Source organism: Lagopus leucura, unplaced genomic scaffold (genome assembly GCF_019238085.1).
Source record: "Lagopus leucura isolate 7727_CA_CO unplaced genomic scaffold, USGS_WTPT01 Super-Scaffold_100056, whole genome shotgun sequence".
NCBI lineage: Eukaryota > Metazoa > Chordata > Aves > Galliformes > Phasianidae > Lagopus > Lagopus leucura.
In genome coordinates this window covers 332,570-351,046 of record NW_024962302.1, presented here as the reverse complement: position 1 = coordinate 351,046, position 18,477 = coordinate 332,570, and positions in this window count along the sequence as shown.

Here is an 18,477-nt window from a genome sequence, read left to right as displayed (position 1 = left end):
CAATTCTGCAATTACACGTTCATCATCTCTGTTCCATTTTCAGTCCCTTAGGCAGTATTTTACAGCTAGAGCCCTCCAAGGCAGCCGTACGACTGTAATCAGTCGTATATTTTCAGTGCAGACGACAGGGTCAGCTCTCTTGCAGGGCTCTGGCTCCAGCCAGACTGACATGTCACTGGATTACAGTTGTGTAAAGGTCCAGGAGGAAAAGCATTGGGGATATGAATCACTGCAGCTCACTCGTAGAGGCTGGGAAGAAAGAGTCTCTACAGAGTGCCCACGTCACTGATTTACCATCCAGAACCTCCTGAGCAACTGACAAATGAGGACTGAAGGACACTGGCACAAGGCGAAGAGACATTTCTGTAGTCTTCTCCGTAAGTATTCAAGGTGTTGAAAGCCACCTCCTCTATGCAGGGATGCTGAGCTGGGGGGTTGTGAAATTAATCCTGCAAATTAAGATGGTCATATGATGTAGGGGAAAAGTGATACTTCTATTGCACACAAATTATTTCTTCCACTGTCCCATGTCTCTACATAGGGCAACCTCCTCAGAAAGCTGATTGCATCTGGCCATACGGCGCCCTAAGGCTGCTGCTTCCCCGGGCTGATATTGGGGGAATAAAAACTTCATCTACTCTGCAGGCCTTCTCTCCCCTTATCCATTTGTTTCAGGTTGCTAAAGAGGAACTTCTATTTGTAAGATAGGTTTCTGCTGATGATCTACATAAAACACATGGCACACGAGTCCCACCGACGCCCTGCTTCTCATCCTTACCCAGCAGCAGAGGCTCATGCGGTTTGTTCAGACAGCTGGGCTCCTCTTGCTGCGAGCACAGAACTGCAAAGCTCACCACTGCTTCTGTGCTTAAATACTAGAGATTTTACAGCTGAGATAATACATCCTCCCTAATGTTACTTCCAAGAGACCATTTGCATATGCAACCAATCATGAGGTAACCATGGCAAGCAGCAGTTCTTAGTAAGGCTTTCAAATTAAATATTCATCATTCAAGGTCATTTCACAGCAACTTAACAGCAATAGGAGCTAAGGCCCTCAGGTTCAGCAGGGCAACGCAGGAGAGCAAGAGGAAAAGGGGAGAGCCAGAAGGAAGAAAGGTACGGAAATGATAATGGCTTATTTGTTTTGTTCTCACATATATTCCCCAGGAATCAAAATACAGCAAGATAAGTATCAAAAGTGCCAAAATCTGAAAAGTTGTGAAAGACGGGCTAATTATAGCCATCATTTAACAGATGGGAAAGCTGAGAGCATGACAGGCCAGCAAGTAAAATAGGGCTCCATGAGGACCAAGGAAAAGTTAAATTGGTGCATCTTCTCAGCCTTCCATCTCATTTAGTTTCAAAGCACAGCTAATTCATGGCTTCACACTTTTCCCTGCGAGTAAAACTATTTTAGACAAACAGATGAAATGCTAAGTAACAGAAGTTTGAATTAGCTCTTGTTTTTACTGAGAATCCTGGCATCAGCAAACATCCCTAGCTGTGGTGCAGCACTCCAGAAAGCTCACAGAGCAGGCTGCTTTGTGACTGAGAGAAACTTGTAACTTCTACCATATCAAAAATGAAGTATTGGAACTTTAAATGAAATGAGGTGTTTCCTTAAAAAAAAAAAAAAAGTTTGCAATGTTTTCCATGTTTCTTAACGGCAATGTGAAAAACCACTGCTGTGAAGTTATTTGGAAGGTCACTCTAAGGGGAAGGATGGGAAAGTTTTCCAAAATGTTTGGCTTTGATAAATGAGTATGCTGAACATAAACCCACATGCGCTTCAGGAACAGATGGCCTTGTTTTGGCTTGGATGTCACCAAGCAGCTTCTTTATTATTTTTAATCAGAAACATTACTTATTCCTACCAAGTACCTGATTCTGTGTGAGGGAAAGTGTGGGAGCTGAGGTTGCTCTCTCCCCATGCTAGGAAATGGGCAGTCGTGTAAGAGGAAGAAATATCAGTTCTGTATGAATGAAGGAGAGCCCTCCTCATGGGTTGTGCCCACGTTGTCCCAGCAGAGAAGCCTCAGAAGCATTCACAGAGGTCTTTTGCTTGCCCAAATAACAGGCAGCATTTGAAAAGCCATGCTGCAGCCCCCAAATCCTGCACAGAACTGAAACCCTGAAGGGATTTTCAAAGCCATGCTCAACTCAGGCTAAAATTATCTGCCATTTGGCTGAACCGTTTCATTAGGACTCCGAAGCTTCTGGAGAGACTTGTGTTGTTTTTCATAGCAATTGATTGGATTACAGGGATAGTCAGGAACGCTGGGTCCTCACAAGTTGGCGATAAGGAATTATGCTCTGCCAACACGATGCTCTTAAATCAGCTCAGTCCCACAGGAAGGGATAATTCTGCTTTGCACGGCTGTGCCTGGTGTGCACACAGCCTTTCTGGTTTAATCTACAACATTCAGACACTCAAGAAAACCTTTGTTTGCTTCCTATGCTGTACTAGCCCACAATAACAAGGGCCGTATGATATCAAATCAGTGCTCAGCTCAGTGCTGAATAATTATAACAATTTCTTCTTTTCTCCCATTGTTTTTTAATTAGCTTCCCTACTTAGTTTACAGAATAGCAGTCTACACTGAAAAGCAGCAGCAAATAACCCCCCTCCTCAGTTAACTGATAGACAAAATCCAGCTTGAATTTGCCAAGGAAGAGAGGCTTCTCTTCCTGCTATTAAAAAAACGAAATACACACTCTGCTGCCAAGGTGCAAAATCAGATTTCAGCAGGTGGAAGATGAAAAAAGAACAGCTATGGCTCAGGATTAGATTTGGTTTGCTCTGTGCTCCTCAACCTTTGACACAAACACTTATGTCATCCAAACATCAGCTGAATCTCGGAGCATTGACTGGAACTCAGGGGAAGGCTGGGATTTCAGCCCCTAGCTGCCTGCAGCTTGTCAGCTCCCTGCATCCCCTGGGAATACGTGCAGTGCCTGCCTGGGGGAAAATGGGAGAGGATCAGCAAGGCAGCCAGGTGTGCACATGGAGAGAAAAGCACCAGGGTAGCAGCAAGATATTAATGTGCAAGTTAAAATGCAGCAAAGGGACGATGCAAGAAATGGCACATGCAGACCAACGTCCCTTCCATAAAATCCTTCTCAGGATGTAGACAAGGCAAGAGAAGGCAAGAGAATAGTTTCTCCAAGCCTGCTGTGGGGGGACTGAAGAAAACAGAATTGCAGACCCATCAGTCACAGGAGGCTTCTCACTGTGGCTGCACACCATGCTTTTAAGTACAGCTGTACTGATGAGCTGTCAAGGTGGGTCTCATATACTCACTGTGCTATCAGAATGGTATTAAATGTACCCTAAAAGCAAGCTATAACCTAGCTTAAATTTTCATCTAGCTTGATTCATTTCATTAATTAAAATAAATAATTCATTCATTTTTACATACATTATATTAAACTACTTCTGTGATGTTTCAAAAGTAAAGTAGGCTTTGATGGCTCATAGTACCTTTTTGTATCAACTGAGTCTCTGGTGGAAGAATTCAAGTTTCCATTCTGTATTCTGTTCCAAGAAATTGCATTTCCCAAAGGTCAGGATTTCCCACGTTGAAAATACCATTTTCCCACATAGGCCTCTTTAAAATCTATGCAGAGACAGGTACTCGAGCTATTACAGCAACTTAGCCCGTCAGCTCTGAGCATTTCTGTACGCATCTTACATGCACCGCGCTGGTGGCAGCTTGCTAAAAGCAACATCAAGAAAAATAAAGATCTCTTCCTGGTAGAGGACATCCAAGGTGAGGTTTTCTTCAAGCAAAGAGAAGGTTTGTACACGAAGTAGCTTAGGCAACATCCTCTTCCTTAAATGAAATACTCCGGTACAGAGCATCTTCTCTACCAAGAGAAGGAAAAGAAGGCATTAATATTCATTCGAAAAAGAAGTTTTCAGTTTCAGTTGTAATATAAGTTGGGCTTTTTGCGTGTGTTTGTTTTTTAACTCTGAAGACAGAGGCGAGTTTAGAGCCACACTGAGGCACCACTATGAGGTGTTCTGCCATCTCTGCAGCCCTGCCAGGCTCTGGTGGCTCTAAGTCTGCCTAATCCCCAGAGCTGGCACTGAGCACAGCACCTCTGTTCCACTGCTTCCCAAGCATACTTCACACTAAAACGACCTCATGCTCATTACACAAATAGATGCTGAAGACCAATCCAGACTTGAGTGCTTCAGCAGCCATCCTGGCTCCCTGCTCAGAAAAGCATTTGAGTGCCCAAATCCTTCTTCATGAGATGCAGTTATTGAAGTTGAGGTGAGGAGAGCAGATGAACGCAGGAGGTGAGCTAATAGGGGTCTGGGCTGTACCACCCATTTAAGAGATTTAATTTCAATAATGTTCCTTATTTTATAGGGGTGCCTCCTTTTCCCCTAAGGCTCTTATTCTTCCCTTTTGCAGAAGTGCAGCACACCTAAGCACAGGCTGAGAAAGCCCTTTATTTTCATCCCCTGACTCCTTGAGTCTCTGGCTTTTAAAACCTAATTTGAGATGCCAAGGATTCATGTTTAGCTGCCATCCCCGAAGATGGAGTGCAGGCAATAGAAGACACCCAGCCCATTAGACAATGTTGTACTTAGTTCCCTGAAGACTGCATTCAGAAAAGAAAGTATAGACTTTTAAGGCTAATTGGTTCCAAAATATACTCCCCAATCTCCCTCATTATAGCCCCTCTAGGGATAACTTCAGTAAAATAACTAGCGATATTTAGGTAGCTGACGCTAAGCAGACTATGCAGTGAGACTGTGCAAAAGAAGTCCCCAGGCATTTTTGTCACCCAGCTGCTTAAATGTTTAAGTTCCATAAAAATGCATGTCCCAGATAGCTTCTCAGTTTGCCTTTGTCCTCTCAGGCACCGGAACAATCCTCTTCTGGACTCGTACTCTACCACAAAAACCTCCTTCACAAACCATTACCTCTGACAATATGAAAAATACTGCTCTGATTAAACAAAAGCGAAGGTTGGTTTTAGAAAACTGTCTTCATTCTGAGCTCGGGCAGTTGGTTGGCTTTGGAAGCTGGTTACTGATTGCAGCAGGTTGACCATCAGGCTTTTCCATTTTTTATGTCACAGAATCACAGAATGGCCAGGGTTGGAAGGGACCTCAAGGATCATGAATCTCCAACCCCCTGCCACATGCAGGGCCACCAACCTCCACATTTAATACTACACCAGGCTGCCCAGGGTCCCATCCAACCTGGCCTTGAACACCTCTAGGGACGGGGCATCCACAGCCCCTCTGGGCAGCCTGTTCCAGCACCTCACCACTCTCACAGTAAAGAACTTATGTCTCATGTCAGCCACTCCTCAGGCATTAGGGTTCCTTAGCAGTGGCCCTACAGGGAGCATTTCCACACATGGGGAATGTTCTGTGGAGAGGAATGACCCAGGAAACAGAGGAGCAGTAAATGGTGATAGCTCTCCTGGGTCTTTCTGGTGGCTGCTGTGTGAGATAACACTAAGGATGGCAAAACAACATAGCACCATACCTTTCCCAATGCCCTATTTAAGCTGCATTAAAAATACCAGCCACAGTTCTCCACAGCTCATTAATGACTCATGTATTTCCCAATGAAAGATAACGAAGATCCCTTTGTCATGCTACAGCTCAGCTAACATTTCCTGCTCCAGTAACCCCTCTGGTGCCGAGCTGCTCGCTGGCTGCAGACTTGCAATGCTACCCCTGGCAACTGGGTCTTGCCAGTTAAAAATGTAATCAATAATGACATTATTAGGAGCGTGAAGCCTAAGCATCATTAATTGTTAATGAGTGGAGTTTAGCTTTCGGGTGTGTAGCCAGCAAGCAAAAAAGAGGTCTTTGAGCTGCTATTTGCTGCATGAGGCAAATTCTGCATTACTGAAATACACTGCCAAGGGTTTGAGCTACCCCTCCCGACAGCACGTCCTAATTTTCTTCAAAATAACGAAGGGAAAAAAGTCCTCTAACTAGGAAAAAAATAGTGTAGGAAAATAGTGTTCGGAAAAACCAAAAAGAAACCTTAAGCTAGTCTGAAAATCCTTCACGTGCAGCTCTGCGCTCCCCCAGCTGGCTGACTTGCTGCAGCCATCCAGCACAGTAACACTGCCGTTCCCCAACTCAGTGAGGATACGGAAATGGACCCACAGCCACCGCTCCCAGCACGGGCAAACCCTTGTGAGAGATGAGGGAACAACCGGGATGCTGAAGATGATTCCAGTGCAGATGCCCATACAGTAAAACGGCAAACATTTCCAGTGTCCAAATTTGATCCAGATGCACATCTAAGCAGCTAGCACACAGGGAGTTCCTAGAGACATTAAATAAGATGGGTTTTCTAGCTTAGTTCAATGCTTAAGCAGTGTCCATAAGCTGGAAAAACAGTTCCATCTTGTTTCTTCCTTCAGCTTTTAACATCTCCACAAGGCTTTGATTTTCCAGGCTCCAGCCTGAGTCCCCAGACAACCACTGCCAGCGAAGGAAGATGAAACATGTTTTTGGTTTTTGTTTGTCTCAAAGCAGCAGATGATTATGAATCACAGTCACATTTTGCAAAGCTAATGAGCATAACTGATACACGTCGGTCCTCTTTCAGATGGCAGGAATTGTGGGAGGAGAAAGAGTGTTCAGAATGAAGTACAGAGCAAATTGTCATGCCAGCTGAATCCAGGCAGATTGAATGCAGGACTTAAATAGCTTGCATATATGTCAGATGCTCATGTCCATCTGGTTAGTGCCTCAGAGTGAGCATGCTCTTTCTAAACCATGAGGACATCATGTCTGATGTGTATCAGATTGAGAGCTGGAGCTGCTGGGCATCAGCACAGGAGACTTCATCTCAGCAGCTTACCTTCAGAGCAGGAAGAATCCAAACCTTTTTCCCCTGTCTAATGAATGGGAACCATTCATTTCCATCCATTTTGTGTGGAAATGTACTGCTATGAAAGAAGGTGAGGAGAGGAATATGTTCTCACAGGTTTCATTCAAAATCGCATTTGATCACTGCTGCATTCGTACAAAGGAGAAGCTGGAAAGGTCTACTGTGTTTCTTAACATGGGGTTGACTTGGGCATTTAAACTGGTCAGGGGGTAAGAAAGTTAAAAGCTGAAATACTAATGCAAAAATATACTGCATAGATTAGCAACATACGTTTTAATGCTTTCAGTGTTTTAATTATATAACAGTGCCCTTGGTCAGTCAGCACAGGATCACAATATAAATGTCTGAAGACATCAGATAGCCAGATGAGGCAAATAAATTATAGCTGTGTCAGATGAAAAGTGCACTGAGAATGCTGGGTATTAAGAAAACATTTAGACAAAGGTGACATCCTTGAAGTGAGGCAGTTATTTTCTAAGCATTTTGAGCAGATCAAGAAAGAGTAAAAGTGGCTGGATAATTACTGAAGTCATGCTGCCTGACATATTTGGCTCTAACATCTTTCAAGATTGATGATAGTTTATTGGTAAGAGCAGGCACATTAAACATGTCATCAGCAAATGTAATAATAATCAGGGCTACCTTTCAGAGGATGGGAGGCTTTACACTGTCAGGATCAGCACTTCTGTTCAGACCAGGAGCCCCAGAACACTCCTGTCCTCGTGGGATGGGGCATGCATACATCCTTAGATCGGTGCACATTCTGTTGTGTGGTTGTTCAAGTGCTAAGTCCTAAAATACACAATTAATAACCTGGACAAGGAAAACATGAGGCATTGATTCATTAAGATACTCTTCAGTTAGATGCCCTGGAATGACAGGCAGTGCAAGGAGATGGCAGCAGTTCTGAGTGAGGCAACACAGGTGGGGCTTTCAGTGCCTGAACTGGGATGACAGCTTATATTTCTCTTACATTTCAATGGTCACTGTGGCCACCAATACCTGCTACATCTTTGACATCTCTATATTTACATTTCCACATGCAACTGCCAGCTCAGTATCAAAAAGCATTGCCTCAAGTTGACCCAAAAGACAGACCGAGATCAGAAGTGTACTTGAAGAACTGAAATTTGTCCAAGTTCTTCATTTTACGTCTCCAGTAGCTCACCTCATATCTCCCTGGACTGAAAAAGATCTCTAGAAAGATACCACAACTAAATGCAAACATATCTCAAACAAGCGATTTGTCTACAGTGCTGTGAAATTCCTTCTCTGCTTGGGTCAGCTGATAAGGACAGACATCTCCACAGCCATTTTTCTAATCTCTGTCCTCAAACACACAGAGGATGTAACATTTTTGAACTGAACATTCTCATGTAAAACAAAGAGGCCGAACCTGAGCTCCAACCAGTCCTGTATTTACAGTTTGTTTATCTCAGCATTGTATCACATTGCTGTCCTGAGGCTGTGGCACAATCCTTGTTATCTACTTTCTAGTTTCCTACTCCAATCTAGACTTATTTTCCCCCTACAAATTGCTTGCTTTTTTTCTTTTTTAATTTTGCAATCCGTTTTCAACAGCTGCAAAAGATTGCCCTGAATGTCAAATGAGTGTCTCTAAACTTATCCACAAATCCATGAACATCTTATCTAAGATGCAAATAACTTCCTAGCATCTTCTTTAGAGAGAATTACCAGAGGTCGGGGTTGCAAAGATATCTTGACCTCTATCATGAAGCATAAATGCCAGGGCAGGGGAAGACTACCTGGGACAAAAACTGGCTGTATAGCAGGATTTGCAAAGCCAGCTCAGCACATTTTTCATTCCATACCAGGCACTTGACCCAGTGTCCTCTAGAACAACCTTTGCTGACGTCAGCAAGTTCTGGCTTGGGTCCCAGGAACCTATGGAGAATAAACCCTGTTCTTGCCAATTTGAAGGCTGACTTTGCAAGCTTGTGAGGTGTGGCTATTTTAGATTGGCTTTGGATGAGGAATTGAACGTGATCTTAACAAAACTTGAGTTAAGTAACTACAGCATCAAGCAGGATTAGAAATAAAGTACAGGCCTTTGGAATTGCAAGTTTAAAGACAAGTTCTAACTACCCAAATACAGATCAGCCTAAGGCAGAAGCCTGCACTTGAATATTAGCAGAGAAATCTGGCACCCATACGGACTTCCCATTAAACAAGCGAAACAGAACAACTTTCCCTGTCCAAACTGTCCCTGACCATAGCAAACTGGAGAAACATGCATTCTATGCTCTGCTTCCAAGCCCTGCTTGCCCCAATGAGATGGATGTGGTGCTCTTGGAGGATGCTGGAGAGCTAAAATTGCCATGCCTTTAGCAGAAAAGAGGAGGGGAGATCTGAGGTTTCAGAAATAGCTGCCTAGCATAAGCACACTTTATAAGAGGCCCAAACTTCCTAGATATGCTGTCTTTGAAAGGCATTAACTAATATTTGGCTCATAGAACTTAAACAACTCCATCTCCTTCCAAACGTGAGTTGTTGGCTGATCCCTTTCAGATGCCCCAGCCTGCCTGCACACACCTGCTAGGATCATACAGAGCCTGTGCTCCAGTGGGGCATCCCTCCACGCACCAGTTTTGCAGCACTGGCCCAGCAGAATCTGTACACGTGTTTGAGTGCTGTGATATATGAGACTGAGGCACATAATCGGAGCAACAGTTCAGTCTGTTGATATATTAGTGTAATACTCTGGATGATGCAGGAGTATCAGAACAGGCCTATCTGATAACATGTACAAGTAATTCATCACCAGAATGAGTTGCTTCAGTGATGTATTACACAGGAAGAAAGAATGCACCATCTAAGGGGGGAAACAGGTCCAGCAAAAGAAGCTGTTTATTTTGAGGGAGAGAGATTCACAGAACCTAAAGGGCTTCTTTGTCACCAAGGCATTGGTACTGTGCAAAAACACATGATGTGCATCCACCCTGAAGTAGAAATCTAGTTAGTTGACCACTGGGAACAAAAGAAACTTCATTTCATATGCACTAAAACCACAAACCTGAGTGCTGCATTCAAAATTCATACTGAGAATCCCCTTGGATTTCTTCCGAGTGTGGGATCTGCAATTTAAGCACTTTACAACTTTGCAGATTAAAATAAATTCAATGAAGTGATTTTTAATTTCTTATTCCTTATTGATTCGCTTCTTTCTTTTGGCTTTTCAAGCCTATTTAATTTAGTCCAAACTAATCCAGTAGGCCAGCAGGACATACAGAAGGGAGGGGAGGAGATCCTCTTCCCTTATAAATCCAGAGTGGCTTGTGTTCTTTAATATCTGCTGTATATAAGTTCTTTGTGTCTACAGAGATGACAGCACAGTGTAATGAGAAATGATTTTGAAGTAGTAATTTAAACCCTATACAATAATGACAGCAAGAGATAAATAATTAATGTTGCACATCTTTTTTTTTTTTCCAGTGCTTTTCATCTCAAGGAGTCTCCAGACTCCTTGCAGTCTTTATAATTGACAAGAATCAATTCGCTCAGTGTTCACACATCCATTTAAACAGAACACAGATCCTGCAAGAGAGCATTCAGAGCACAGCAAAGAAGGCTGGGACTGATAGCAAAGCATGTTTCACAGCAGAGGCAGCTTCAGGGACGCACGAGACTTGGCCACACTGGAATTTGGCCAGAACTCACGCTTTGCCATCTACATATTCACAAAAGGTTTCACTGCTTAGCTTACAAAACCCTCGGGTTTGTCTTGCTGCTCACCTGATATGGGAAGCTGATAAAGGGAATAGATGCATCTCTAAACCCTTTGTCAGAAGGCAGGACTAGGTGAACCCAACATTGTTTGCTAGCACTCCAGCAATGAAAACATGCTACTCTGCCTTCTGCAAGGGTTGAACGCTTGCTGCTCTTAAGCTACAAGCTGGAACCAACTATCATCCCCATGGCATGTTATGATTTAATTCAAATCTTCTTCCTGAGCAACCCCTTCCAGCTCAGAAGAGCCATTCCCTCTTAAAAGAGTCCACCTTCCCCAGAGCTGCCATCCAGCTGCTGTTCAGAGGGGCAGCCTGCTGGCTCTGCCAGCCTCACGTGGCACAGAGCCACAGAGCAGCTCAGGGAGAACAGCAGCTGCATTAGCAATTATTCTCTTTGTGAGCCAGCACACAAGAAGGGAACATACCAAATTGTACATAGCATATAAGTAGAGGCTGACTTGTTTTTGAAGAGATTCACACAAAACATTTCATGCCTCCCTTCCACCACCACCTCTTTCATGCTTGGAGAGGCAATAATTTCATTAAGTGATTAAGTGCTTTTATTCCTCTGACTCATAGTTCATAAGACATATGAGCATGAATTTCAATTAGTGTTTCTTACGGAGAAAACGGGATGGAAAGAAAACATTCCTGAGCAATACAGCAAGTATGAGCTCAGCTGTCCTTAGTAACCCTGGTGTAAATCAGCTGTAACTCTACTGAACCCCTGCAATGCATGTGCATAGAACTAGTGCAGTTCTGGAAGACAGCTCAGCACATCCAACTTCAAACTGCTCAAGCAGCTTTATTAAAAGCTAATGAAGTTAGGTTTTATCAGTTTTATAGATGTTTAAATTGCCCTTAAAATATATATATAAAAATAAAATTCAGCTAGTGGATTTTCTTGTGTGAAAAATCCCAATGTTCCATGAAGTTGTGCGTAATAGTTTGGAAATACCACATCTCAGTTGTTCTTTCTTCTAGAGGGCTAACTGTGAAAGAGAGCAGCTGAAGAAACAGCAGTTTGATTTCTCTATTAGAGATCCTGCAAGAAAGGACAAAAAACACAGCCTTGGGAGGAGCGTATTTCCAAGCCTGAGGAGTACCCTGGTCTGTACCACACTCACTGCTGTTTTCTCCCTAGGAAATAATAATTTCAATCACAACAGCTGTAATTCCATTTACAAAATAGCTACTTTTAATTACCACCTCATTTGATGTTTTCATTGATAAGTTGATACCAGCACCAGTTACCATGGAGCCGCACAGTACTTTTCTCCTGGGCTTATTATTTATCATCCAGATCAAATGGTTTGAGGTTAAAGCAGGAGGGGAGCTCAGAGACATCAGCTGGACCACAGACTGACTGCATTTGCGATGCCTTGCTTGCCTCCAACTTGTGGCCTTTGGGGATGTCACTGTAATAAATAATAAGCAACATCTATTTCATTCTCTGAACTACCTGTCTAATTTCTGGAATAAACATCTCCTCAATGGAAATGGCTTTTCTACCAGGCACAAATGAGTGCTCCCTGAGTCAACTTCGGCAGCCAGAGCCCCACAGGAGCCAGAGGAAATATTCCAGTTACACTTCTGAAGTTCTGGCTCCAAATGACACAGAGGTATGGGAGTTACAGTAGTTTCATTCAAGTCCATAAGTAAATGAAAATCAGCTTCTAAACACATAGGTCCTCTTTCTACATTGAGACAAACGCTGCTTGTAGATTCCCTTGACACAGGACCAGACTGCAGCCCTCGCCATCAGGGCATCCTCCTATGAAAGGTCACACAGCAGCAAGAAGAGAAAAAACAGTTTCAGAGAACAGATGCTGTAGCAGAAAACATTCCAAAAAGGACACTTGTGTCAAAGGAAAGCCTGAAAATGAGACAGTTGCAGCACAGTTCACTGAGCACAAGCTCATGAGAATACCTTTTTGTTTTGTAACCAGAAGCAAGAAGGGCTTCAAAGGACCAGAGATTCCAGATAAACCATCCCTGCATTACTTCTTCCAGCACGTAATGGATGGAATCAGACAAGCTTCCAGAGTGAGAGCACAGCAAGTTTGGTCTAATAATTAAGTACCGTCAAATGGGTTAGAGTAGATTTGTACATCACTGAACACATGGGACCTTCATTAAGTTGCATCAAGTACAAAGCACATTTTTGGCTCCGTGCTGTTCCTCAGCACTAAGATCAAGTTGCAAAGTCAGACTGGCAGAAAACCTGAGCCCAGCACAGTTTCCTCAGATTCACTTCTTACTGCATTTTGGCTTCCTAGGGAAGAGTTCAGAAGCATGAAGCAAACGGGTAACCTAAAACATATTTGAAACCGACAACTACTGGCAGCTGAGGTGGAGCCACTTCCACATGCACAGTAGAGAAGCAAATACTTTGTAATGCAATGGAAAGCACAGCAATGAAAGCAGAGCAGCAAGGTCTCAGGCTGCAGCAAGTGAGGATGTGCTCAAATGCAAAAAACTGTGGGCACGGAAATAAAGGAAAGAAGCTGCTTGACTTCAGAAGGTCTCAGGTACACAGGAAGCTCCAGCAAGATCCCTTTGCCTTCACTGCCAACCCTTAAATGAGGGCTGGGAAGGGGTGGATCCTGGCTCCAGCCCTTCAGGTCAATCAGTGCATTGCATTGCATGCAGCTGAGCTCCCCTGGGTTGACGCTGCCTTCCCACCAGGTGCTCCATCACTGCTTCAAGCCATGACTCAGCATTTCCACTACACACAGCACCTCAACAGTTAAAAAGCAGATCACCATCAAGAATCTCCAGAGCAGCCTTTGATAATGAGCTTTATATAAGAGAGATAGAAGATGAGCTTTGCCAAAACCCATAAAGGGTTGATTATACCTCTCAGCACTAAGACAAGCCTTGTTGTAGATTTTCATGATTATAACTTCCAGTGAGGCTCAACTTCAAGTTCCTTTGAGAAATAATTCAGTTGATGATTATGACTCCAACAGGGAACATCCGTCCCTCAGTTTGATTTGTTGTCTGTTCACTTTTCCTTTTAGCACATGGGAATGAGAACAGCATGGGTGATGGCCACTGCTATCGAGTGCCACTGATTCATTTCCATCCCCATGTTGATTTTGTATTGATCAGTGAGCTGAAACAGACTTATTCAAATTCTGTTTCAGCAAAATGAACCCTGATGTTTGCTCTGATGTTTTTAAAGAATGCAGAACTCTTCCCTTCCCTCAGGATTTCTTCACACTGCTTGGTGAAGCTATTTATCTCAGAACACTTCCAGGCCCTTTGCTCAGGGCCCTGTTGTGCCACTGTCCAAAAACAGTAGCAGCAAGGCAGCTCAGAATCAAAGCTGTGGTTTAACAAGAAATATTAATGCAAAAGTCAGATTTAGGAACATTATCCTTACCTTGCATATGCAGGACTTCAGGACTGAAAGCTTAAGGTTTTTAGCCTCTTTGCAATGATAAAGGCATGTCAAATTCTAAAATTAAATCCTATCACTATGCTATCATTAGTCCAACACCTTAAATACAAGAAACTTTCCATTTACAGAGATGCACGGAATCTCAAAGACAGCCTGGAAAGATTGCTGTGATGACTTAACACCATCAGCTTTGGGTGACAAAAGAGCTTCCCCATCCATCCCTCCCAAGGCAGAACCTGCATAAGCTTTCATCTGCCAAAGCAACTGTTCTCTCCCAGGACAGATGCAGTTAGCTGTTTCCTGACCAGGTCGTTCACTGAACGCGCCCTAATAAACATTCCTCTGTTGTCCAGTATAATTATTTGTGATCAAGGCCAAATACACAATTCTGACAGGGATGTTCTTACAAGTTCACAGCCTGTAAAACTGTCAGGGCAAATGTCTCTTTACATGTCCGTTCTTTAAGTTGAGCTGTCAAGAAGTTACCAAGGGAAATAGCTTATATAACTATTAACTATGACTGGAAGTTCCTTCCTCTGTGCCTAGCTCTATTTAATTGCTCCTTTATGGTTTCCCCAGTGTATGTGAAGGTGGGATTAACTCCAGAAACTGTGGTAAACACAGGGGGTGAACTCAGCACCCCTGCTGCCACAAAGAACATGCATTAGGAAAATCAAGCACAGGAGCCTTTCAGTGCTGGTCTCATGAAAGCACCAGCCTGACAGCCCAGACACCACAGGCCTTGGTTAACTCTCAGCACTGAGACAGCCAACAAGTCCTCCTGCTCCATCAGTTCTTCCAGCTGAAAATACACAGTACCAGCAAAATCCCAGCATGGATACCCCAGAAGCTGTTGAAAGGAGGCAAAGAGCTGGTTTGTTGGCATACATTTTGGTTATACCAATGGTTTTGGTAACAAGGATGCTATTCAAACCAGAGAATGCCTTGTAACTGCTGAAATTCCTCTTATCAGCCACATAACAGCTGTCATAAGGAAACCACTCAGACTTTACTGTCCCGGCTAAGCTGACAACATCAAAATCAGTCCATTTTGCAGTAGCACAGTGCAAGGCAAGAGTAGCAGGAGGAAAAAATAACAATTCTGTCTCTAGAAAGAGGTGAGTGCATCACATTGTGCCTGTTTATTACCTGCAGTTTGTTATATCAGCAATAATTCCAGATAAAATAGGTAGAACCTTTTATTATACAGCCTGAGTGGCCAACACATCAGGGTTAAAAGGTCATGTACCTGTGTCTGTTTATTATGCAGCCTGCTGTTTTGCAGATTAGATTGCTTTTTCTATGTACAAAAAGGACTGAGATTTTACATCTTCCAACCAAGCACCACATCTTTCACAAGAAATCTATTTCTTCTTGGGATACCCTCCGCTTTTCCAAAGCCTATTCTTCACACCAAACGTGCCTGCTAACTGCTTCTGAAGAAAGAGCTCCATGTAGCTGCAGTTTCCTCTCACACAGCTCTGTGATTTTGCTGTCTTAAAGCAACACCTTGTCTTCTTCTATCACATTATCTCAATCAAAATACAGCCGAGGAATGAATATTTGATGCTATGAGGCAGCAAAGGACCAGCAACACAAAGCTCAGTGCTTCAAAGGAAGCATATCTTTGTGCAAGCCATGTTTTAGATACAGTTCCTTTCCTCCTGCTCTGCTACAGGTGCATCACACGGCTCTGTCCTAAAGTTCAGCACAGAGAATGAACTGAATATACGTGAAAAAACTCAGTCCAAAGAAATCTGAGGACCTGGCATATTGCAGCAAGAGCCAGAACTGAGTTTCCTACTTTGGTGTTTATGTGCTGAATCCGATACATTCAGAGACCTACCTGAAATGCAAGTCTCAAAACACAACTGGTAGGTCACACAGTTACCTACCAAAGAGTGACACACTCACTTGCTAACACTCAGTAACAAACAACACCCACAAGCATGACAGCCTCCTGCTGTGCCACTGCTGCAACCTAGGGAACATACTCAGGGCCTGCAGCTCCTGGGCTTCTGTATCTCTGAACACACAGAATTGAAAGGGACTGTAAGATCAGCAAGTCCAGTGTGTTGTAACCCCTGCACAAAAGGGCACAAAACAAGCTGTTGAGGCCATTTGAAAGGGTTAAGTAGGCTAGCACTAACTCAGAGGGATAAGCATTGCTCCTCCAGAGGAGGCAGAAGCATCACCACTCACCAAAACACTTTGTAGAAGTCTTTCATCTGAATTCCAGCTTTGGACTTCAGGGGCATCTTTGACATTAATTCCCATTCAAAGTCAGCACAGTTCTGCAATATCAAATAGGTACAAAATCAGTGCAAGAGGGAAGGCAAAAATCAATTTGGAGTAATTTGGCTTTTACATGATTGTACTCAGTCCTTTTCTATCTGTTATTGCATATTCAATTCCAAGTTTCCACGGCCTTAAAAAACAGCAACTGGTGCTGGAAGGAATTAACTTCTCCTTGTTCTGCTAATAGAGCAATTTTCCACTTGTCATTAAAAACATTAGGGTTGGAGGTGTTTGTAGCAAGGGTTACATATGAAGAGAGGGAATCTGACACGTGCTGTGGGACATTATTTGTCTGCAGATGTCAAAGTTTCATTAAAGAACTGACTCTTATTTTTTTAAGCAGACAAAAGACTCCATGGTAAAGCAGTTCACCCAGAGGTCTACTACTCTGCTAGTGATTGGAAACTCCATTCACAGCAGCTGGGAGCTACAACTTGCAGCAGGATTTGAGCAGCCTCATCACTGAGCAGACAAACCCAGAAGACCCCAAACCCAGCTGATTTCCATAAGAATTCCTTTTACCAGAGTCAGAAAACATCCCATGAAATAAGTCAGAGGAAAAAAAGCACCCAGATATTTTTCTTCTTGAGTGCTGCAAGACAGAAGGACGTGAAACACCACGCTTTGAAGCAGGAAAGGAAAAGCAAACCTCATGCTCTCCCCTACACTGTTATGAAGGTTCACCTAACCCAAAACTGCAGTTCTGTATGCAGTATACCACACAGCAGGCCCAGGAGATGCATCACTGTCTGCCATAGGTAGACTGCCCTGAAATGTTTTAGGCTGCAGTGTTCCATAGCATCTTTCTCACAGTACTTTAAAAGGGTAGAAACTATCCCTCGTGTGGCAGCCTCAGCTTGCCAGGGGTAAGAATAAGCTTTCTTGGCTTGCTCAAAGCACATTAAACAGCTTTAATCCCTTCACAAAGCTGTAGGAAAATATCATCTCTGCTTAAGTTTATTCTCTGGAACGGGACAACAGTGTTCTTTCCTCCACATCTCTTTACTCATCAAAAGGTGAGACACAGTGTAACAGCACTCAGATCTCAGACAGTGCCTGTAATCATTAGTCTAATAGAAATAAAACTCCGTGCAATTACAGAACAATGTTTAGTAGACTCATTCCAGATAACATTTTCCTTCCTAATGCTTCACCTCCACATCCTCCCTGGCCTGTGTTGCAACTATTCCTTTAAAAGCAATCAGCCTTGGTGAACTCCTTTGCCTCTTCAGGAATGCAGCAGGGTTATGAGAGCAGTCCTATCTATATGGAAATGCACATTTCAAATATATCCATCCTAGTAATCAAGTCCAGAGGAAACAATCCCCTAATATGGAGCTAATAAAAGTTGATTTTAAGTCAGCCTGAAGCTGTAAGCAATAAGGAGCAGATTTATAACAGTGGCTTTCATTACTGCTGTTTTTGTTCTTTACATCTACACCAGCATAAACCTATTGGTCAGCTTGCTAGCAAAGTTAGCTGTGTTCCCCAACCTCTCTTAGCTCAAACCATGTTTCTTCTTCCATTCAAACAGCTCTAAATCAGCCTGGCTAAGCAGAAAGGTTAGGTAAATCATGAGAGCTTGCCTTTTCTCCCTGGTCTAATCATTGAGGTAAGTTAAGGCATTAAGCCTTTCCCCCTCTGTGCTCCCCCCTCAGACACTTGTGAACACATGCCTTGTGCCATTAGAAGGCAGCAGTGCCCCCAGAATTATTGATCAGCCATTGAAATCCTGCTACAAGTGGCTACAAGACTATTAGCTTCAGAGTAGAAAAATAAGTCAGTAACTAGAATAGATAAAACATGAGAGAAAGCCTGTGACTTAATGTGGTCAAGTGCATTTTTCCTGTCTCCTCCCTTCCTCCCCATGGATCTTTGGCTATAAAAGGCTCTGATCATCTGGAATTGGAGCAGTGATGTGACAAAGCAGAAGGCAGCAGACCAAAGCAGACATATATCTCACAAAGCCCCTCCGCAGACAGCATTCAGGAATTCTGAACCCAACAGAAACCCTCTGTTCCACTTTGTGGTTCCCAAGTGCTGGGCACTGCTCCTCCCTGAAGGCTTTGGGTTCACCATAGGCCTTAGAGAAATAGTAGTTCCACTTTGTTTTAAGTAGAGGCAGATTGTAGATAGTGCC